The sequence below is a fragment of the Lynx rufus genome, unplaced genomic scaffold (genome assembly GCF_022079265.1).
Source record: "Lynx rufus isolate CCGP_SWC_20201006 ecotype Redwood Valley unplaced genomic scaffold, mLynRuf1.p SCAF_21, whole genome shotgun sequence".
In the NCBI taxonomy this organism is placed as follows: Eukaryota; Metazoa; Chordata; class Mammalia; order Carnivora; family Felidae; genus Lynx; species Lynx rufus.
In genome coordinates this window covers 13,747,093-13,771,434 of record NW_025814836.1, presented here as the reverse complement: position 1 = coordinate 13,771,434, position 24,342 = coordinate 13,747,093, and positions in this window count along the sequence as shown.

The window sequence follows — 24,342 nt, the reverse complement described above, 5'->3', positions numbered from 1 at the left end:
TAATTTTGATTTTACTTATCCCTTTTTATGTTTGTTTTCTATTTCTTTAGTTTTAGGTTTTATCTTATTAATTCCCTCCTTCTACATTCCTATTTTATTATGCTACTTTTGGATTTGAGTTTTCTAAAATTTACTCTGAATCCTTATTTTGTCAAACAATAAGGGATCCCAATTTGGGGATACAAGTTATTTCCTGAATAAAGTTTGCTTCAATGTCTCATATAGTAAGTATATACTCACACTATATTATAAATTTTTAATCTTTATTTTTTTTGAGGGAGAGAGAGACAGAGCATGAGCAGGGGAGGGGCAGAGAGAGAGGGAGATACAGAATCTGAAGCAAGCTCCAGACTTGAGTTGTCAGCCCAGATCCAAATGCAGGGGTCAGACCCAGGAACCACGAGATCAGGACCTAAGCCAAAGTCAGATACCCAACCGAATGAGCACCCAGGCATCCCACTCATAATATATTATAACTACACTTTTGTAGCTGAACATCACACCTCCACAGTTGCCACCTTTGTATTATAAATTTTATGTATATATATCTCACAAAGGTTAGGACATCTTCCTCTTTAAATAATTCTTTGTGTCCCCAGAGTACTCAGCACAGCTTTTTGCCCATGGTAGAATTAAAATGTTATGGAAAATTTTTTAAGTTGTGGAAAGCAAAAACACTTGCTAGAGCGTTTAACTCGGGGAAATCTATGTACGCCTACCAATTACCTTTTAAGGATCAGGTGACGCTGGAAAAATGGACACTCAGTGCAGGTGATTCTGGTGCATTGGATGATGAGAAGATCTAGCATCAGATTTTTAAGCAAGATAGAGATGGGCTCCAACTCCACCTTATCCGTTTACCAGCTAAGTGATGTACCTTCTCAGAACCTCAATTTATTCCGATATAAAGTAGGTCTTAAAAAAATAGCTCCTTCTGCAGAGGGCTCTTATGAGGATTCAATGAGATAATGCATGAATGTGCCTGGCACATAATAAGAGCTCCATAATTGTGAGTTCCCAGCATTATTGTTATTAATATTATCATTTCAGTCGGGGCAGGGTACTGAGGTGGTAAACAGTTGAGGGGCAGAAGCAAGGTAAGGGGAAGAGGAGCTGGGGAAAGGACAAGAAACAGAGAACCTTAGCTCAGTCTTAACTCAATGGTCCTGGAACCAATGATTATTTAAGGAACGTTTAAATCATTTCCCAATAATGGTGACATTTCTACAGGCTGGGTCTGTATCTTGTTTCCACTTCGCTAAATAATGTTCCACCAATCCTCTCAAAACAGTGCCCTCCCCACCCAATTCACCCCAAAGAGGGCCACAGGGATGGCGTGTGTCAGATGAGGTGAAATGACGCAGCAGTAATGGTACCACCAGCTGACCACTGAGCACCCGTGATTGGAAAACTTCAGCATTCAGGGCCATTCTTGTGGAGAAAGAAAACACCTCTTTTGTTTTTATTTTGTGGGTGGAACGAAGTCAGTGCAGGAGCAACTGCAACTTATCACTGCCCCAATTGGCCAGAGATCTCTTCGAGGCAGCATGGGCTCCAGCCATATGGCTGGGTTCTAACCCCACTCCTGCCATTGACTAGCTGTGTGGCCTTAGACAAAGTGCTTAACCTCTCTGTGTCTCAGTGAAAGGCGGACTTTATCTACAAACACTTATGGCACTATTTTAAGCGTTTTACCTATGTTAACCTATGTAATTTTTCCAGCAAGCAGAGGAGCCGGGTCCGATAGGGTGTGGTGAGGAATAAATGGTGAATATATTTAAAGTACTTACAGACCCTGTTTGGCGTAAAAAGTGCTGTGGAAGTATGAGCTGGTATCGTCATCATTAATGTAAATGCTCTACTTTAGCTGTCACCGTCACCACCATTATCATCATCATCACCACCATTATCACCATCATCATCACCATCACCACTACACTACCATCATCATCATCATCACCACCATCACCACCATCATCATCATCATCAACCATCACCACCATCATCACCACCATCACCACCATTATCATCACCATCATCACTATCATTGGGTTCAGTTACAGTACTGCACTCGGAGATGATACCAAATCCTCTCCCCATTTCTCAGGCACACAGAATCATTTTAGTATCTCCTTCACACTCTTATCCTCTCCTCCTCCCCATCTTCCATTCACCCTCCTCTTGTTCTGAGACCCTACTTCTTCCCACCAACTTAAAAGAATGCCAACTCTTGCCAAGTATAATGTTAGGTGTTCCCACCTACATACAGTCTGGACTCAAGGAGTCATGAGCAGCCCAGTCAGAAAGCTGAGATTCAAACACCTGTCCATTGGTCTCCAAAGTCTACTCCTTATCCTATTATAACCACATCACTGTAAAATATCCACCCCACTTTCTAAACATTTTTTCAAGTTTTTATGTATTTTAAGTAATCTCTACACTTAACATAGGGTTTGAACTCATGACTTCAAGATCAAGATTCACATGTTCTTCTCACTGAGCCTGCCAGGTGCCCCCAAACATTTTTTTACCTATCATTCTCAAACACTGAACTGGTTTGTTCACAAGGCATATCATCCAAGTTTTTAAAATAAAGACTCATGCTGGGGCACCTGGGTGGCTCAATAGGTTAAGCATCCGACTTCAGCTAGGTCATGATCTCATGGTTCACGGGTTCGAGCCCAACATCGGGCTCTGTGCTGACAGCTCAGATCCTGGAGCCTGTTTCAGATCCTGTGTCTCCCTCTCTCTCTGCCTGTATACATGCTCTGTCTCTCTGTCTCTCTCTCAAAAATAAACATTAAAAACTTAAAATAAAGACTCATGTTAACTTGATGTATTCATATCTTATTCTCAGTCTTCTATAGGCCCCCAATTTTTTTAAAAAGATACATGAACTGATTTGTAGCACACAATATGCCTTCTCAACAAACAATAGTTTCTTAGTCAAGTACATCAACCTCTTGAGATGATTATACCAATCAAGATGTCTTACTGCATACATTTTAGAGCAATATGTTGACAGGGAGAAAAGTTAGAAATTACCTGAATGTTGCGGCACCTGGGTGGCTCAGTCAGCTAAGTGTTTTGGTTTTGGCTCAGGTCATGATCTCACGGTTCATGAGTTCGAGCCTCACATCAGGCTCCATACTGACTGTGCGGAGCCTGCTTGGGATTCTCTCTCTCCCTCTCTTTCTGTCCCACCCCTGTTCACTCTCTCTGTCTCTCTCTCAACAATTAATAAACTTAAAAAATAATTTTAAACAGGAAATGACCGGAATGTTTAATAAAAGTGAATTGTTAAATACACATTAGTAAATCCAGAAAATGGAATCATTTGAAGCCATAAAAATAATACCAAATAAATAGATCTGTGTGTGTAGAACAGGATGTGATTTTATGTACTGAAAGGATATATACGAATGGGATCACAACAGCTGATTTGTTGTGTTTTTTTTAATGTTTATTTATTTTTGAAGGAGAGAGAGACAGAGCATGAGCAGGGAAGGGGCAGAGAGAGAGGGAGACACAGAATCTGAAACAGGCTCCAGGCTCCGAGCTGTCAGCACAGAGCCCGACGCGGGGCTGGAACTCACAAACCGCGAGCTCATGACCTGAGCCAAAGTTGGACGCTCAACCGACTGAGCCACCCAGGCGTCCCCACAACAGCCTATTTGTAATGGAAAGGAAAACTCATTTTAAGGATGTTCTTAGTTTTGCTCTTTACATATTCTAAGTTTTCTCTGTAACAAGTATACATGGCTTTCCTAATACCAAAAACAATAGAAGAACCTAGATTCTGGTGGAAAACACAGCTGCACCTATCTCAACCAGCTCAAACTGTCCCCACTTAAGCTTTTAATCTTCTGTCTCATCAGGCTGTGCGTTTGTCTGATAGATGGCTGAGTTGCCTCTGACTTGTCACTGTTATTTGCTTTGAACTCTACACATCTGGGTGGCAAAGTCGGGGGCTGTTTAATATTGCGGGGGGGGGTTAGTGTTTGAATACATAGAAAAAAATACATTAAAATTCTTCAGATCATCAGCAGGGAGTTAAGAACAACTAGTCCTACCCATTAAAGGCAAAATCAGCCGCATAAGCGCAGTGCAAGAAGAGGAACAAAGATTGACCCACATCACGCTCCTGTGTCCCCTTCCAGGGGCATCCGACACAGCACAGGACGCTGAGTGCCCTTAGCCGTGTTGGAAACAATCACACATGCAGGTTCCTTACCCGCCTGCTGCATTTTCTTCCTGGTATAACTGGAGTTCTCCTATGCAAACTACCCCTATGCTTCAATATATAGTTAACCGTGCTCATTAACAGGTTTTAAAGTTCTCATTTTCGTTACCATTCCGAACGTGCACTTTATATATCACGTGTTCAGGAAATAGTAAAGATCCGCATTTAGATTTTTTATTGAATTTATATTTTATATGTATATTTTCTGATTAAAAGTCAGAAGGATGGTAGGGGCGCCTGGGTGGCTCAGCCGGTTGGGCGGCCGACTTCGGCTCAGGTCAGGATCTCGCGGTCCGTGAGTTCGAGCCCCGCGTCGGGCTCTGTGCTGACAGCTCGGAGCCTGGAGCCTGTTTCGGATTCTGTGTCTCCCTCTCTCTGACCCTCCCCCGTTCATGCTCTGTCTCTCTCTGTCTCAAAAATAAATAAATGTTAAAATAAATAAATAAATAAATAAATAAATAAAATCATGATTAAAAAAAAAAAATCAGAAGAATGGGGCTCCTGGCTGGCTCAGCCAGTCGAGCGTCCGACTCCCGATTTGGGCCCAGGTCACCATCCCAGCCAGGGTCGTGGGACTGAGCCTTGCGTTGAGCTCCACATTGAGCGCGGAGCCTGCTTAAGATTCACTCTCTCTCTCTGTCTGCCCCTCTCCCTGGCTCGTCATCTTTCTCTCTCTCACTTTCTAATATAAAAAAAAAAAAAATCAGGATAGCTGGTATTTTGTTGACTTCTACAGGAGAGAAAGAGAGGGATTGTGGCTGCTCAAAACCAAAAATGTATCTGAAAAACCAAACTTTCAGTTCAACATCCAGATACTCTATCTTCCTCACGTTTTGGGGGATTTTTTTTTTAATTTTGATTTAGCCAATTGGCATTGTGTAGAATGCCATAGTGGAACTGAAAAACTCTCCTGTATTTCAAAAACCGGAATAAAATGCACTGATTTTTTTTTTCTTGTATCTTTCTCAGAGCTTTTTGGAAAACCTGAAGAGTGTAGGTTAAAAGTATTAAGAGCCACGTGTTTGTATATAAGAGCTGTAAGACGGACATAGCTGAATATTAAGAAGTACTCAAGAGCCAAAGACACTGGAGAAAAATTAGCCTGGAAAAGAGAAGGCTGGGAGTGATTTAACAATCGGTTTCAAATATAACAGGATGGGAGAAAGAAGAGAGTGACCGTCTTTTGCCAGTCCCACTTAAAGACAAATATGAGAATTGGCTTTCAACCCTGTTATGTGTTAGACCAGACATAGCTCAAGGCTGGGCACATGATGAATATCCTTCAATACCTTCTATTCAATACATCTCCCATACGCAGGCCCATGTGGCCTTGTGAGACAGGGAGACAGATCTGTGCTATGCCACCTACCATAGAGGCAAATCCAGAATATTCCAATAGGAGCCACTAATAACCGAGGCAAGCTTCAAGAAAGGGCAGCTGTGTAGAAGAGAAAGGCATCAACTGAGTTGAGTTTGATGGGTGAAGACACAAGGATTCCAGGGAGAGGGAGCTATACATTCAAAGGTAGTAATGTCCCATCATGTGGTCAGGGGACACGCTTCCTTGTGACTACAGAGCAGGATATGTGGCAAGAGGTGGCCCTGGAGAATCTGGCCCAGCCCACATTTGCAAGAATCGTCCTTTGGCCATGTTAAAAAGTTTGGGTTTCGTCTCCAAGGCAATTGTAGTACTCTTGCAGCAAGGGCCTTTTAGGATAAACTTTTTTTTAAAGGTTAGTTATCTTTGAAAGAGAGAGAGAGAAGGGGAGGGGCAGAGAGAGAAGGAGACACAGAATCCGAAGCAGGCTCCAGGCTCTGAGCTTTAGGCACAGAGCACGTCATGGGGCTCGAACTCACGAACTGCAAGATCATTCCCTGAGCCAAAGTCGGCGCTTTACTGACTGAGCCACCCAGGCATCCCAGGAAGGACCTTTTACAAGGAAATGCCAGAATGATGCTAGCATTGTATGTTGACTATACCATTCTGGCAACAGTGTGAAAACTAGATTGGTAAGAAAGCATTACTGGAGGCTGGTGCAATATTCCAGACAAATATATACATACATATGTATATGTATGAATGAAGATGGGGGTGGGGCGCCTGGGTGGCTCCATCAGTTAAGCGTCCGACTCGATACCAGCTCAGTTCACGATCTCTTGGCCCGGCCCGTTGAGTTCCAGCCCTGCATCAGGCTCTGCACTGACAGCACGGAGACTGCTCGGGATCCTCACCTCCCTCTCTCTCTGCCCCTCCCCTGCTTGTTTTCTCTCTGTCTCAAAGTAAATAAGTAAATATTTTTTTTAAAAAAAGGTTTTTTTTAAAGAACCTAATTAAGGGTGTTACCATTAGGGATGGAAAAAAGGAAGCAGAGTCAAACAGTGGCAGGTCGTTAGCACGGACAGAGCTTGTGGGTTGCTCTGGTGAAGAGGAAAGATGAAGAGAAGAGCCTAGGATAATCCTGGGTTTTTGCCTGGAGCAACTGGGTGGCACATTTTCCCAAACTGGGGCATACGGGAGGAGAAACAGATTTTTAGAAGGGAGGTAATTAGGGGAGATGACACATTTAGGTTTCTAGCATGGCGTTCGTGGTGTCTATAAGATGTCTAGGGAAAAAGGTGCACTTACTAGAGTGTAAGATCCATGAGGCAGGGACCTTGTTGGTTTAGTTCAACCCATCAGACAACGTGGCTTTCAGCATAATCATTGCTTACTTAGCACAACACGTGGCAGATGATAAATGCTCAGTAAATGCCAGCTGAATAGGTGCTCTTGGATGAACTTGTGGGTCTGGATCTCAGGACAGCCTTCTAGGCAATTATTCAACGCTCTTTGGTGTCCTTGCGCAGAGCATTCTAGAACCTCCTTTGATGTTCACCGAGACCGTTTTACACCTTGAAATATTGTGATTCTGGTCCACCCCCAAAGGACTGAATTACAAAAATGCTGCTAAGGTTCCTAGCGGCCCTATTCCTCTTTGTTTACAAATATAAGCAAGGTGGTTTGTTAACTGACGGAAGAGGAAAAATTGCGAAATAAATCTTGGAAGTGGTCAGATTGAGCGAAATCAGTGGTAAAGTCACAGCATTGGAGTGAGGCTCTGGTATTTTTTTTTTTTTTTTAATCAGACATATGGCTTTCAAGTTCCTGTTGAAAAGGCCAGGACAACCAAGTAGAATTGTCGAGGATGGCTGTGATCCACATATACTGACTCTAAGGGAGATTCTTGCATGAGAATGAGTAGCAAGGAGAAGTGCTCCAGCAGAAATCTGGAAAAGACTTTAAGAAAGAAGAAAGCAAATCCCCCTAGTAAATGGCTCTGTTTCTTGGAGGAGTTGGAACAAATCTTCCTTGCCAGAGAAGCTTGAATTACCTGCCTATCCCTTTAAGCATTTTCACGTACAAATCAAACACAGAGGGCCCATTACGTTTATGACCTCCTGTCAATTACTCTAGATGAAGCATGCATTAATTATTGAAATATTTTCATAGTATACAAGTTTTGAGTGGTTCCATTGCCTCAGATAATTTCAACTTTCTGATTAGAAGCCGGTATAAACTATTTTATTTATGAAAATTAATCTCTTGAATGTAGTAAAAGCTACAAATACAGTAGTAGATTTTTTTTTTTCCACTTAACAAAGCCAAACTAAAAATCCTGGCCTCTATCCTTGGAAGTCGGCGTTATGTTAGCAGGGTACGCAATCCATAAACTCTGCCAAAATCTATTACAATTGTAGTAAATTTTGATTACTGGAGTTGTTTGTTATTTATGTCTAGAAGATAAAGATAATATTGGGAATAGCCCTCTTCTATTCGATGTATAAATTACATCCATAAAATACCTTGTTTTGTAAACAGTAAAATAAAAAAAAAAAGAAGCCTAAACTTGGTTGAAGCTTCAAATATTTGCATCTACTTTCTTTGAATCAACAAACATTTTAGAGGATGTGAAAGTCCACGGAATGTTTAGACTTTTAACTATGCCACTAGTGTTGGTCTGGCACGGTAAACAAAATACTGGGGCCATTTGACTGTTAGAGAACAATAAGAATATTCCGACGAATGGGGCGCCTGGGTGGCGCAGTCGGTTAAGCGTCCGACTTCAGCCAGGTCACGATCTCGCGGTCCGTGAGTTCGAGCCCCGCGTCAGGCTCTGGGCTGATGGCTCAGAGCCTGGAGCCTGTTTCCGATTCTGTGTCTCCCTCTCTGCCCCTCCCCCGTTCATGCTCTGTCTCTCTCTGTCCCAAAAATAAATAAACGTTGAAAAAAAAAAAAAAAGAATATTCCGACGAAGCATCACTTTGAGAGAATGTGAAGAAAGTTGAGAAGGGAACTCAGTAAAAGGCTTACGTATTTTCCGTCACTCTGGAAGGAAGCTAGTCATTCGGTAAACATCAAACACCTACTATATGCAGAGAACCTCTCTGGGCACTTGGAGTACACTGGGGAACAAAACAAATATTTCTGCTCCTATCAGTATAGATTCTAATCGAATTGATTGCCTCCTTTAATCCTCACTGTACAGAGAAGAAAGCAGAAGCCCAGAGAGGCAAGCTAACTCACCTAACATCACCCAGCAAGAAGGCCCAGAGAGGTAAGCTAACTTGTGTACCATCACCCAGCAAGAAAGTTAGAATAAGAGCCCAGGCCATTGGAGCCCATCTTCTTAACCCATCCTATCTTTCAGGCCTTTACCGTTTCCAACTGACCTTTTTCTGGGTCCTTGAGAAGTTAATCCTTGCATGTAATTAGCTGACTCTCTTCAGTAGATGTCTTCAGCTACACAGACTCACCCTAAAAAAAAAAAAAAACCCAAAAAGAAACGTTTTTTTTTTTAATTTAAAAAAATTAGTTGTCTGTGTTTCTTCTCTCTGAAATCCACTGATGTTTAGGCAAAGAATGTTATAAATGAGATACCATCACAGGAATGCTGATTTCACAGACCAGTGGGAGAAGGTGGCCCTAGAGGCAGCGAAGTTAACACATAATCATTGACTTCTTTTTCTGGCCAAAGCCAAAGAGGGATTGAAAACGGGAACTCTAGGTCAAGCACAAATGGAGGGTGCCATTGGCCCTGTGCTGTCACAATGGGCTTACACAACACGAAAGAGAGTGATCTCTACATACCATGGTGGCAACTTGGGCCAAAAAATACGGTCCCCAGCTAGAATCTTGCATAGGGGGAATCTAGCCTATGTGTCAGGTGAAAACGATGCTTATCTATTGGATTCCTCTTGTAGGCATTCACCAAAAAACACAGCCAATGGAGAGAAGTCACGGAAATATTAATGATATTAATTCAATGCTGCTCAATTAATTCGGCGTGTTAATTTTGCCAATTAAAAAAAATATATTATATTTTCCGACCATGAAAAATAAAAAAAAAAATGGTTTTTTAGCACTTCATACTTTCTACAACTTTCTCACTATTGGTGACGCAAAGTCAGGTGGCTGCCTGAGGTCACATCAGATCTGACAGAGAACAGCCTACAACCCAAGATTCCTGATTTGTAACATCAAGCTCTGGATACTCTTTCAGGCTTCTCCTGATTTGGTCCTCGTCAAAGTAGATAGAGAAAGTATTATCATGGCCATTGGCCACATGAGCGCCTGAAGCTCAGGGACACAGCACAAGTCAATGCCCGACTCGGTTCAGAGAGAAGTAACGGCATACAAAGTCCATTAAGGGTCGGCAAGAAGGAGGGCATGTATAGGAGAAGCTGAATCGCTCAAAACTGAAAGATGAATTATGCAGTAATAGAAGTACGTACAAGATAAAGAAGTTGTACAGAGGTAGACGTAATTCATTTCATCAAAGATTGAGTAATAGTCTAACCAGTTAGAAATATACCTAATTGGCTATAATCAAAACTATAACGATATTGTAACTTGCTAGGCAGTGTCGAAAGCTGTTGTTTCTTAGGAGAGAACATCATAATTGAAAAATTGCAGTCTCGTGCTTAATGAATTAGCAACTTTGGACCTACAGCATAGGAATCTGGTTTTTAACAAGCCATATTTGGAGCCCACGGTCTAGAGCCTTGCTACTCAGAGTATGGTCCCTGGGCCAGCAGCCTTTTAGGAATGAGGAATCTTGGGCATTCTGATTCAGAATATGCATCTTACCAAAATCCTTAAGCGACTTCCTCCACACGTTACAGGTTTTTTTTAAGTCGATTTATTTATTTTAAGAGAGAGAGAAAGACAGAAGGGGAGGGAGACAGAAAATCCAAAGCGGGCTGTCTGTTGTCAACACAGCCCGATGCGGGGCTCGAACTCATGAACTTCGAGGTCATGACCTGAGCCGAAGTCAGACGCTTGACTAACTGAGCCACCCAGGTGCCCCTACACATCACAGTTTGAAGAGTACCCGTCTATAACATCCCTCGCCTGCTATGTATTCACCTTATCAGAAAAAATAAGTCAGCTTGACATAGGGTGTTCTCAGTGAACCCATGTGGGACCCACATGATCTCTGCTTCGATCCCCAACTCCCTTCCCAGCCTGACGTTCTAAATCTCCATCACCCTCTGATAAAAAAATTACCGAACATCCAATTAAGATTTTCTCCTAAATCCTGTTGAAACTCCGCATCTAATTCATGGGCCATCGAGTGTTTCAAGCATTTCCCAAAGTCACCTGTGAAATATTTTGGAAAGTAAATCGCCACTTGCAGATCTCTCAATTTCCAGTAAATCTCCCATTTTCTACAGTTCCTTGAAAACTAGTCAGGCTCTCTGGCAATCCCATCTGCTAGTTTTCTTTGCCCCCCACCCCACAAGATAATCAATCCATCAAGATCAGGAGACAAGGGTGTGTTTATAGTAGCTGGGGAAGATATGACGAATCCTACCCTTGTGCTGAAGCATCAGGTTCCTCTTACAAGTGTTTGTTTAAACCAGTCTCCTTAAGGAGAATTGGTACAGTTTCTCCTTGTTTGTAAGGGCAACGCGTCCTCTGCCCTACTTAGGAGAAAGCCCTCCCGCCGCCATTCTGGGATAACAGAGGAAGGAATCCTCTTCCTCCAGCCCAGGGGGGCCCCACTCAGCTGGGAGCAATACAGCTGGTGCAATGCTTGGATTTTGATATCCACTCAGTATTTCATTACAGAAAATAAATTGTTAAAGAAATAAAATTACTTGCAATTCTACCACGCTGGCAAGTTCATGGGCCATCTGCATCTAGAGTTAGGTTCCCCTATGGGTTTGCCATTTCACTTTCCTTAAGGGTATGTCAAAAAGAGTTTTCAATATTGTTACGGCCTTCACAGCAATTTCAGTTTTGATCTGCTATGTGTATGTCACCAGTCTACTACTCTTGGACATACAGTTCTAATTTTTCATTATTAGAAATAAGTTTCAACGGCTAGTTTTTAGAGACCCAATCCCAATAATTGCCAATTATCTTTAAAGAAAAGAAAAGTTGGTCTGTGGCCAGGATTTACGTTGCTAACTTCCATTAGGCTACTCCTAAGCATATATACCATTAGTTAGATGGGGGGGAACAGGAAGAAAAGTATGAAGAAAATGATATAAAATCAATGCTCTTTACCTTAAAAATCAACCGAAAGTATATGTTCTACTAAGCGACCCCAAAGTATCATTTTCGTCCGTGAATTACTATACATAATATAGACTAAACATGTTATTCATATCCATTGGGTAAGCTTCACTGCGTTACATAGGAGGCCATTTCCTGATTAGATGCTTGCACTAGGGTAGCACTGAATAGAAACTTGCTGTAGCCTAACATTTTCATACAGCTGTAATTTCATTACATTCTCACTTTCTGCTGTAGCCTGTAGAATTGAAAACACATAGGGGCACCCGGGTGGCTCAGTCAGTTGACCGTCCGACTCTTAATTTCGGCTCAGGTCACCATCTCACAGTGCGTGGTCTGGAGCCCCGCATTGGGCTCTGCCCTCTCTCTCAAAGTAAATGAACTTAAAAAAAGAGAGAGAGAGAGAGAGAAAACACATTGCCATCCATCACTTAGAATCTGCTTAACCTTTGTTGAGATTATACTCAGTCCAGCCATTTTATGTAGCACTAACCCAACATCCAATTTCTGTTTTCCCTTCCTTGTGCTAATACCTGCGGCTGTCCCCCCAGATAATGGTGACACTGGTTTTGGTGGAACATGAGGAAGATGGCACAAGCCACATCGAGTCCCCCACTTTGAGGACAAGGTCTCCTCTGGAGTTCAGGGAATGGCATTCCAGGTCAGGGGAAGAGCAGGAAGGGAGCAAGGTTGAAGGAATCATGATCATTCTGTTTTGCTAAGCTGAAGACAGAGAAAGGAGGAGAAAATACGTTTTAAAAGACTGATCTGGGGACAAATCATGGAGGACCTTGAGCAGTAGAATAAGGAGTCTGAATAATAAGCAAAAAGCAAATATTGTAAGGGCGCCTGGGTGGTTCAGTCAGCTAATCGTCCGACTTCAGCCTAGGTCATGATCTCGCCTTTCCTGAGTTCGAGCTGTGTTCGTCAGCTGTGCTGACGGCTCAGAGCCTGGAGCCTGCTTCGGATTCTGTGCCTCCCTCTCTCTCTGCCCCTCCCCCCCTCAAAAATAAATAAACATTAAAAAATATATAAAGAAAAGAAAATATTGTAAACAAGAACTAATCTGAACTAGATTTGTGTTTCATGGATTTAACGGATGCAATGCATGGAAAAAAGGAGGGTGTGCTGGGGTAAATACAGACCTACCATATTGTTTAAAGAGGTGGTGGGGATCGGGAGGGTCTGAAGAGGCAACAATGAAGATGGAGAGGAGAACATGGGCATGAGGTACTGCAGAGAGGAACAGAAATTCACTGAGTGAAGGGGACAAGGAAAGTTGTTCTTGGCAGCTTGTTCCAGAACAATGTCCCTCCCAGGCCGTAAGTCCTGAGCAAACACCACCTTTGTCGCAAGGCTGTCTCCTCAAACGCTAAACACCTGCAGGCCTTAAGTATGAATTATCCGAAACAATTGTTTGATTTGGGCATCAATGTCATGGTTGAAATAGAAACATGTGATTGACTTTCCGAGCCCATTTGAAAAGGATTCATAGTGGGTTCAGTTTGGTCTGGTGCTGTGACCCATGCTGCACAATCCCTGACTAGCCGGCCACCTCAGTGGGCCTGAAAAGCCCAATTTCTAGACATCTGGCAGGTGACTGGGCTGCCCCGCCCAGCTTGCCCTGGCACGAGGACAACTCGGTGAGAAGGCTCTTTAGATGGTCTCCATCTTCTTGAAGAAGCAAAGGCAACATTTTTTTTTAATTTTTTTTTAACGTTTTATTTATTTTTGAGACAGAGAGAGACAGAGCATGAACGGGGGAGGGGCAGAGAGAGAGGGAGACACAGAATCGGAAGCAGGCTCCAGGCTCTGAACCATCAGCCCAGAGCCCGACGCGGGGCTCGAACTCATGGACCGCGAGATCGTGACCTGAGCTGAAGTCGGACGCTTAACCGACGGAGCCACCCAGGCGCCCCGAAGGCAACATTTTTAAACAAAGAACGAGAGTGACCAAGTGGCATGTAGGCTTGAGTAGAATTGAGTGGAATCGGAGATTCTAGGAGGACTTTCATTTAGAATTGCTAGGTAGTTTGGCAGTAGGGGTCGGAAAATAAAATATACATCCCCAGCAATTCCACGTTAGGTGCCCATGCTCAGAAAATACTGACAGCATATGGGCATTAGGAGTGTTACGCATGGAAGCATATGGGAAGTACTTGAGTACATAAGGAAGGATGTCCAAGCATATTCAGTGTAACACAGTAGAAGGATATGTGGGCAGCGTATGGGAATAACTCAATGAGCGTTGATGGGCATTGGTATATTCGTACCCTGGGAAATTCCTGAAGCACTTGGAAAGAATGATGTATATCTCTTTCTCCTCACAACGCCCAAACCTCCAAGACACTGATGAGTGAAAATAGCAAGTGTACAATGAGACGTTGCCGACTATGACACACGCTTTAGGGCTTGTCTGGCTGGAAAGACAAAAGCAAGCCTTTGCTAACATAGGTCACATCAAGAAAGCTGGAGAAAACGACTCAGGTTGCAGGTAGTGGCAGGGAGAGCGTTAGCCTTAAGCTCTAAACTCTAATATTTACAAGGACAGTAAGTGTACGCTAATTGCTTTGAGCTTCAAAATTCGTTTAAAAATGTTAAATACCTTGGCCCAGAGGAATTGCCCTTTTTTTTCCCCACCAAATATCTGCTCTTATGCCAAAGACATCTTTCCTCTAAAATGATGCCTTTTTTTTTTTTTCCTTTTTGAAGTGAGGGAGGGGACACCTGGGGGGCTCAGTCGACGAAGTGTCCAACGCTAGATTTCAGCTCAGGTCAAGATCGCGTGGTTTGTGGGATAGAGCCCCACATCGGGCTCTGTGCTGACAGTGCGGAGCCTGCTTGGGATTATCTCTCTCTCCCTCTCTCTCTGCCCATCTTGTCCCTCTCTCTCTCTCTCAAAATAAATAAATTTTTAAAAATTAAAAAAAAAATAAAGTCAGTGAAGCACTGGTTTAATCTAAGAGTTAAGGGTTGACTAGCAATGGAAAGATAGATAGATGATAGATAGATAGATAGATAGATAGATAGATAGATAGATATAGATAGGTGATAGATGATAGGTAGATAGATAGATGATACATAGATAGATAGATGATAGATAGGTAGATAGATAGATAGACAATAGACATGCAAACCTCCACTGGCCAATCTCCTTTAGAGATACCAATTTCATCCAGGATTACCAAGGCAACTCTGTTCAATGTAATCGTGCGGTCCCCACAGCTTCAATAACACAGCAAAATAAATACCAATGGCACGCCACTGAATTGCCAATGCAGAGACATCCCTGTGCATGTCACATTTACAAGGGGATGTGAAACACTTGTCTTCCCGGAAATGAGATCCATGCACGGAGCTGATTTAAAATCAGAACTAAATAATCTCGATAGGAATGTATTCACTGGAATATTTCTCTAAGTTCAGAAATAAGTGGAAGCAAATTATTTTCTAAATTAGAAACTATGTCTACGGTACCTTTATATGACTTCCAATCTTTGAGGACAAGTAGAGCTGATGCAACTTTAATATAGTTTAGCAGATAGTGATTGCTGCAAAATCGTCGTCTGCTCCCTCAGGATTTTTTTTTCACTTAAGAACCTGATGGTGTTTGGGGTAAAGTGTTCTAAGAGGGGTTCAAGCACATGACAGAAAAGAAAACATTAACCCACCATGTAGCCAAGAGCTGGATTAATCTTTTAAGCAATTCAGAAGAGAATCCCACCACGAACCCTAAAAGACCATTCAAATAATCTGGAAAATGCTAAGCTATCTCTGCTTGTAAGAGACCACAGTGATGGGTTTTTCAGTTATTCGGGCATAACTTTGACTCCTTGATTCAGAAGTAAGCTTTAGTGTAAGTTGTTTTAGTTTTCATGTGTTTGGAAGTAATAACCACCGGACATTTCTTTGAGCCTAAAGCTGGACACAGTCTGCCACCCTGGGCACATGAGAGTCACTCTGAGAAAGGGTGTTTAATGAGTAACTCTGCAGTAAAAGTCCTCAAAAAACTTCTTCTAAACATTAGACCCCGTACTTTCTTTCTGAAATACATTAACAGCCTCCAGAAGGTTCAGAGGTGCTGTGGCAGCCCTGTTAGACTTCAGAAGTCCCTGATATCTCAAGTGCACCGAAAGGTTTGTGCACACTCCCCACCCCTCCCCACTCCATCCCTGCTCTCTGCCCCCCCCAAGCCCACCCCCTCCACCCCCCAGCCAGTGTCTGGAGATCGCGTTGACTGCAGTTCTCCCGGAGAGAAAGATTGATAAAGCAAAGCAATCAGAGTTATTTCCTATGCATGAAATTGATTAAATGCTTCACTAAATGGCTTATAAATTTGCTTCTCATATTTCTGTCACCGCTGAAAAGATTACAGAATCTCTGCATATAACCATGTTGTATACAATACCAAATTACAAAAGGTTGTAAAAACTAATGTTTTGTTTAAAGTTTTGAGCAGGACCATATGCCTCCAGTGACCTTGAGTAAGCTATTTTAATTCAAACCATTTCAAAGAATAGAAAGGGGAGAAATATTCCACTCCGTAACAAACCAGACAAGTTGGTGGGTAAACCTCAGTTAACTACGCTGAACCCCTGCTCTTTCCTGCCAGGGTGTGGAGTGAATCCTCTCCAGCAAAGGCCTTTGCGTCTCCAAAGCTGGGAAACACATGTGGTGTCAACAGGGATATATTTACAAAGGAGATGAAAATAAGGGCTTTGAGACCTCCCAAAGCTGAATTTGCCCCATTATTTTTCATTCAGAGACATCTCCTAATGAGTTCCGAGTCTTGCGCGGACTTGCGGGACCGTGTAAAAAAAAGACGACAAATATTAGCACGGGTGGTGGGGTTGTCTTATGTTTAGGGTTTTTGTTTGTTTACTTCTCATCTTTGCACATCTTGCAAATGCCGGTTAAGTCCCATTCTTCCTTCCGTGTGAGACTTGCTTCCAAGGCTGGTGTAACAATCGAGGCGGGGGGGGGGGGGGGGGGGGTGGGGTGTTAGCAAAGAAGTAATTTACAGGCCAGCACGTGACCCGCAGATGTGACTCGGGAAACGAATCCCATTCTTAACCTGCCCTTCAAAGCACCTTCACTTTTACGGGAAAAATGATATTCTTTCATAACATTTATTAGACATTACGTCCCCGGCAAGAATTAACATTTGGCATGAACAGGCAGCTCTGTAAGAACTTCAAGAGAGGAAGGTTTACAACCAAGGATGTGCTTAAGATCTCCACTGGGCTGACCTCTGTTAGTGCCCTTTCCCCAACCACCTATCACCTTCAGGAAGAGCCAGTGTGGAAACCAAGGTGGACCCATAGCCACAGCTACGTGGAACCCAGGGAGGTGGAAACTATCAGGGCAATACTGTCCAAGGGGAACAGAAGGGCTCGCCAGGATCAGGCGAGGTTCACATCTCCTTTCGTGTGGAGTTTCTGGGGTACATACGGGGAGTAGCAATGGAATTAGCTCTCATTTGTGAACACGCAATGGAATCTCACCAGTAAAATCCAGATTTTTTTTTTTCTCTCTCTCTGTCTCTCTGTCTCTCTCTCTCTCTCTTTTTAAATTAGTACCTGTTCTGGGAGATATGCCAAAAATCCAGGGATAATTTAACCTGACCATCAACAGCTGGACAACTTATTTAACTCTTTGGTGATGGTTACGTGAACTTTCTCGTTGGCTTTAAGCCACCGCGTAATTAATGTTGATGTCAGACACAGAGGGTTTAATAAATCATAACAAAGAAAGCGGTCCATTATTGTACAACACAGAGAATAACTACCTTGTGCCCACAGGTGTTTGCCATCTTAAAACATTTGAATCCGTGCTTCCGAAAGTTTACTCCTTGAAACGCTAATTCTCTAAGATTATCCTTCGCGAAAGGGTTTTGTCGATCAAATCCATTGGGCAACGCTGTCCTGGAGAATTACAGTGCGTGGTAACGTGTTAGAGGCCTCTGCTGCAAACCATCCCGTTTGACTCAGTTTAACCTAGAGTTTTTCGCTTGACCCGGACTTCTTTTTGTATTAATGTTTCGAACGTCGGAACTGTTCTGTAAAACATACTCAGGGTAAGATATTTAAACATACTGCCTGTCTGGCTGACTAGCCCACCTCTTTTGAAAGTTCAGCAAGCTCTGGGCTGCCCCTTCTGTAACATTCTCAGCCAAGATAAGAGAAATACTCCAGGGGTGTCTGAGTGGTTCGGCCGGTTAAGTGTCCAACTCTTGCTTTCGGCTCAGGTCACGATCTCACGGCTAGTGGGTTCGAGTCCCACGTCGGGCTCGGCACCATTGGTGCCTGGGATTCTCTCTCTCTCTCCCCCTCCCCTGCTCTCTCTCTCTCTCTCTCTCTCAAAAATAAGAGAATGGCATTGAATGCCCAGATGAGTATTATTTCCATTTGTAAGTGAATATTCCACATACATTGATTTTTTTTTCTTACGGATTATTTTTGGCCTATGAGGATTATTCACAAAGTCACTTCTCCTTTCTATTTTATTTTTTTTAAACATTTTTCTAACATTTGTTCATTTTTGAGAGAGAGAGAGAGAGACAGAGTGCAAGCGGGGGAGGGGCACAGAGAGAGAGGGAGACACAGAATCGGAAGCAGGCTCCAGGCTCCGAGCTGTCAGCACGGAGCCCAACGCGGGGCTCGAACTCACGAACCGTGAGATCGTGACCTGAGCCGAAGTCAGATGCTTAACGGACTGAGCCAGCCAGGCGCCCCTCCTCTCTATTGCAAATAATATATTTCAAAAGCCATGTTTCTTCTTCCATTACTAGAATCAAAGTCACTCAGGCATCAAGATCGTTCAAGAAAACCTGTGCGAGTGTAGCAGAGTGACGTAATTCTAGAGATAAGCCGGGATTTACCTTCATTTAATTTTTTAAGGAAATCATTTATTTGCACACTTCTGCCTCTTAACTCGTTTGAGTAACAAAGGCATCATGTGGCGCATCAGGGGTGACAGAGGACAGCATGAGCCCTGGTGAGGATCTTTGGCTCGAAATTGTACTTCGATTCCCAAACCCGTAAGGTGCCTCAGGGTCCCCCAGAGGCCGTGTTGGGAGCACAGACCTCCGAGGCCCCGCGCCCAGAGCTCCTGCTTTGGTAAGCTTGGAGAGGGCCCTGAGAATCTGCATTTCCAACAAGCTCCCAGGAGATGAGGCCTGCCCCAGGCCTCTTCAAAGCGCAGGAAGGCTGAGGACCCGGGGATGCCTCATCCAATAACTTGTCCAGTAATTGGTATATTGATTGCTAATGTCACCATGTTTGAGTACCTATAAACCCCTCACTCTATTACACAGCCCCCAACAATCCAAAAAGTCATTGTTTATTCATTGTGACTCCCAAACTGGCCCTTGTCAGTTCCTGCTGGAAGGCTTGCTGATAAAAATCAGCAGATGATTGGACGCACACATTCTTAACATGACTGACCCATGACATCTCCGAGGGCAGTCAGGGAGCCTGTCATTATAGTACAATACTTCTCTTTCTTCCTCCTTATCTAGCCCCAGATGACTTTGAGATTTTTATTAACTCATTAATGACTGAAGATGTCATTAGAGCCACGAGAAGGTTCCCCCTCACCCCCGCCACCACTTTTCTTTCTTCTTCCTTTTTTTTAAAATAGGAATCAGCATACAATTTGCTCATGGTGGGGGGGGGCAGCCAAGACAAACCAAATGGAGGGATCCTTTCACTTTATTAGAATTTGAAATCTGATTGATGGGTATTAGGATTGAAAATCTGCACCCGGAAATACCAAGTTGTTCCAGAAATACGGTGGGCAAGAAAAACAGGGCAGTTCAATAAAGAAACAGCAACCCATAAAATTCAGCAGTTTCTATTATGTTGCAGGCTCAGTCTTTCCAACCTAACCGCTAAATTAAAAAAAAAATAAAAATTCAGAGGAAGGCCACTGAAACCTCTAAATGTTTCTTACCTACACATTCATTAAAACATATCTTGTTTCTGCGTGCCTTTAATTTTCACATCTGCAGAATTGCTTTTAAAAATCAAATTAGATCTTTTGAAGGCACTTAAATTGCAACAGCCTTATGTTTTTTTATATGCTCCCCGGGTTTCAGCCTTTTTATCTGGGTTGTGTGTCCAATTAATGGCCTATCTCAAGGAAGTGCTAATCATTTCGAAAACTTGAGAATATAAAAAGCCAGCAGATTATTTTCATTAGAACTGATTGGATTGAGAATAAGCTACAGAGGAAATGCTCAATAATCATAACTTTTTTTAGATGAGATCACCAAAAAGGTCAATCACATAAGGTGCTTTTCATTGCAGTCAAGTCTTTGAAGACCTGTTTTAGGCGTTGTTTGGTTTTTTGTTTAAGCTTATTTATTTATTTTGAGAGAGGGGGAGAGAGCGAGCACAAGCGGGGGAGGGGCAGAGAGAGAGAGAGAGAGGGAGAGAAAGAGAATCTCACGCAGGCTCCATGCTGCCAGGACAGAGCCTGACCAGACTTGATTCCACAAACCGTGAGATCACGACCCGAGCCAAAATCAAGAGGCAGACGCTTAACTGACTGAGCCATCCAGCTGCCCCCAAAGACCTGTTTTCGTTCCATTCCTCTTGGGGGTTCAGCTTTGGGCCTGTCAGGAGGCCGGGTGGAGAGTGGGTTTACACTGATTTTATCAGGCCAGATCATTCGCTTGGCAAAGAAAATGTCTGTTACTAGATGTATCTCACATGTTATTAAGTGTTTACAAAACTTTACTATTGTCAAAACACATTGTAAATCCACAGATCCTCATAATACATGGAGACTCGACTCCCTGAAAGAAAAAAGGAAAAAAAAAAAAGAGTGTCCAAAGACCTAAAAAGATTTTGGCCCAAGGAAACTGCTGTCGATAAACTATGACCAAGATTGAAACATGCCTCAAGCCAAGTTTTTTCTTAAATCACCTAATTACATCTTTCTCTCGGTATTTACTGGCCTGGTGGAAAAATTTTCTCCATTAAATGTTATGTTAAATAGAATAATTAGTTAATATTTGCAGATTAACTAAATATAAAAATTGTGTCTAATTCAGCAGTAAGAGCATTAAATTCTTTTTCCCCCTTTCTGTCCATGATGCCAACCACCAGATAAATAAGAGTCAAAAACCCAGATGTTTTTAAAGCTCCAGATGTTTGCTGTCGTATAGACACGGTCTTAATCTGCTCAGTCATAATCACAACGTTCTTTAATATCGTTTGCCAATATTTGAGGCCCTTCCCCACCAAATCACGTCTAACAGTCCTGTTTAATTCATTCATAGGGGAAAACACAAAGATATTTTCTTCAGAAAATACTGAGTCCTCAACGGACTCAAAATACAGGAACACCAGCCAGAACGGTGCCCAAGTCTCTAGGTTGAAGAACGTTTCCTATCTGCATTTTTTAATGATGAAAAATAATACAGCTTAAATGGATGGAATTTTAATTGACATGTGCGTGCTAACTTCGATTCTGGTAAGTCGTTGGGAATAACCAGCTCTCAAGTGCAAATGGCGGCCATCTTTTCAACGGGCTCCTTCCCCAAACTCACTCCCTTGCTGCCAGGTCCCATAAGAGATGACACATTGGGAACAATTTCTGCTCTGGTGACTTTGGGTTAGAGAAGCACTAGCAAGGTAAAGCCTTGGTGAGCCTCAGCACCTTCGTGTTCTGTGTGACCCTGAGTTTGTCACTTAAGCTCTGAGCCTCGATTTTTACCTCTTTAAAACGGAAATAATAACCCTGCCCCCAATAAAGCTGAGGATCTCATGAAAGAACTCTGGAACCACAACTGCAAATGCACATGATCATCAACATTTAAAATATTTTGCCAGGGCACCCGGGTGGCTCAGTCGGTTAAGCGTCCGGCTTCGGCTCAGGTCACGATCTCACGGTCCGTGGGTTCAAGCCCCGCGTCGGGCTCTGTGCTGACGGCTCAGAGCCTGGAGCCTGTTTCGGATTCTGTGTCTCCCTCTCTTTCTGACCCTCCCCCGTTCATACTCTGTCTCTCTCTGTCTCAAAAATAAATAAAACATTAAAAAAATTTTTTAAATAAAATATTTTACCATGAAGTTTACATATTATTGTTTAAATATTATTACATAAAAGTATCGTGACTGTTAATGTGGAATCCAGGGGCACAAGAGAGACAGCCACACTCAAAAAAGATCTGGGCCAGCTAGGGGCGCTTGGGTGGCTCAGTCGGTTAAACATCCACCTCTTGATCTCAGCTCAGGTCAGATCTCACAGTTCTTGAGTTCGAGCCCCTCATCGGGCTCTGCACTGATGGCATGGAACCTGTTGGGGATTCGGACTCTCCTTCTCTCTGCCCCTCCCCCACTTGTGCGCGCGCGCGTGCTAGAGCTCTCTCTCTCTCGCTCTCAAATAAATAAATTAATTAAAAAAAAAAAAGATCTGGCCAGCAATTTACTGTTTACAAATTGGACACAGGAATGACCATAACCCCTGGGTGTGCAAAACAACGCCAGATTCTCCTCCCCTGCGCTCCTGTGTCCTTCCTGAACTTCACCTGGTTGAACTGAGAAATCGTTTTAGTACTACTCTCTTTATGGTCACTAAATAGATTATTCATAGATCCCACTGGCTGGGTCTGTATTACAATTAGGGCACTTCTGCCAATCGGGAACCATAACCTTGACGAACTGTTGGCCTTAACTTTGAGGCAGCTCACACACCCTCTTGGCCAATGGCAAAGACTCCAGCCTTTGCATATGGCAGTTTCGCGTCCTGCCGAATATTCAGACAGACCTCACGGTTTCTATCAAGGAACATTTGCTTCCATGTTTGTTTTGTCTTTTACTATTAATAAAACGTACGTCCTGGAAAGTTGTCATGGAAAAACACGCCAACCTTCCTCCCCACAATGTAAGAGCGTGTCTAAGTGAGAAATCAGCTCACACCCCTGTAAAATGCTAAGCACCAAAACACCTTTCCAGCATTTCAATCTTACACCTTTTTGTCATAGCTCCGAGATCTTCGGAAAATACCTCCAATTTTGAATTCTACTTTTAAGATATCGAAAGGTTTCCACAGGATAAAACAAAACAAAACAAACAAATGGGAATGAAACTAATGAAAGGAAGGCGATGCGGTTCATTTAAAATTCGTAATGTATCTGCGGTGTCAGAATGCTCCAGTAAAACGAAAGCTCCCATATAAAGAAATGTCTTGAAAAGTTTAGTCTAACTTTGTGCTCAATTATATGACCACTGGACGGGCGGGGGGATGACCGATCGAGTTTTCGTTTCTTCGCCTTTTTGAAGTCACAAATCACCCATTAGCATGTTGCTGTAGTCGAGTGCTCGCTTCGGAGAGCCAGGAGTCAATACAAAAGGAAACAATAATAGGAAAGGGAAAGATTTTACCGTCATAATAGGGAAAGGTGTGTGAGCTGGAAGAAAGTACAGTACAGAAGCTCATGACAAGTCATGATAAATGGGTCGTTATAAAATTCATGTTTAGGCAGCACCAGGCCGGGGATAATGCCATTCGTCATGGCAACACTAGGCCGCTAATGAGCCCTCATTGCATATTCATGTTTGCTGTGGTTCTTTTCTCCCTCCCACCCTGAGCTAGTGCCTGGAAATATCTCCACCTCAAGCTGAAGCTCAACTAGGCCTTCTTCGTCTTCTTCTCCTTCTTCTTCTTCTCCTTTTTTTTTTTTTTTTTGTATTTGTTATTGTTGTAGCAATTACACTGTAAAAGTGCTACCCAAGATTGATTGCTCTGATCTGTAGTTCAATTGTAAATTAGAATACACATCCCCCCAGGGACACACGGCCCCTATTTGTGATTAAGAAAAAAGCCCCATAATAGACTAATAGCTAAAGTTCTCTCTCTTTTACTTTCAGGCAATTAGCTTGATGAAATGGCCTCTTTTTGTGTGTCCTGGAAGTGTAAACCGATATCATAATGAAGTATATGATGTTTATTCTATTATTTTCACCTTGCAGGGTCTGCAGGAATGCATAAGTAATGGCCGCTTTGTCTAGTACGTTTACTGATTCACAAGTAAACTATTTCTTAAAGATGCAGTGTGTGCATTTTGAGGCTCGAGCTAAGTAACCCCTCCCTGTGGGCTCACCTCCCAAGGCAAAAGACTTTCTACTAAAGAGGAAAAAAACCGAATTGCTCAAGCCAGCTTGTGATATTCAAGAGCCATCTAGCTACTGGACCGCTCTGGGGTGGATGAGGTGGCTGGCTCTCAGATCAGTAAAGACCCCCGGGGCACTGTAGCAAAGTGCCCCGTGGCGACGTTGTGCCCCCCCCACCCCACCCCGGGAGCCTCCGTGGTCAGCTGACCATAATGTATCCCTTCAGCTCCACGAATCGTTGGCGGAACACCAACTCGATTTCTCCTCTTGGGTGGCCGAAGGCAGCCCTACAATGTATTGGCCATTTTTAAATGGGTCGCACCCTCCCCCACTCCAAACGTCTTGTCTTTTCAAGATCCAAAACTTTGATCTCCCAAGTCGACAAGAAAGCATTCCTTAGCTTCCTACATGCACCAGCT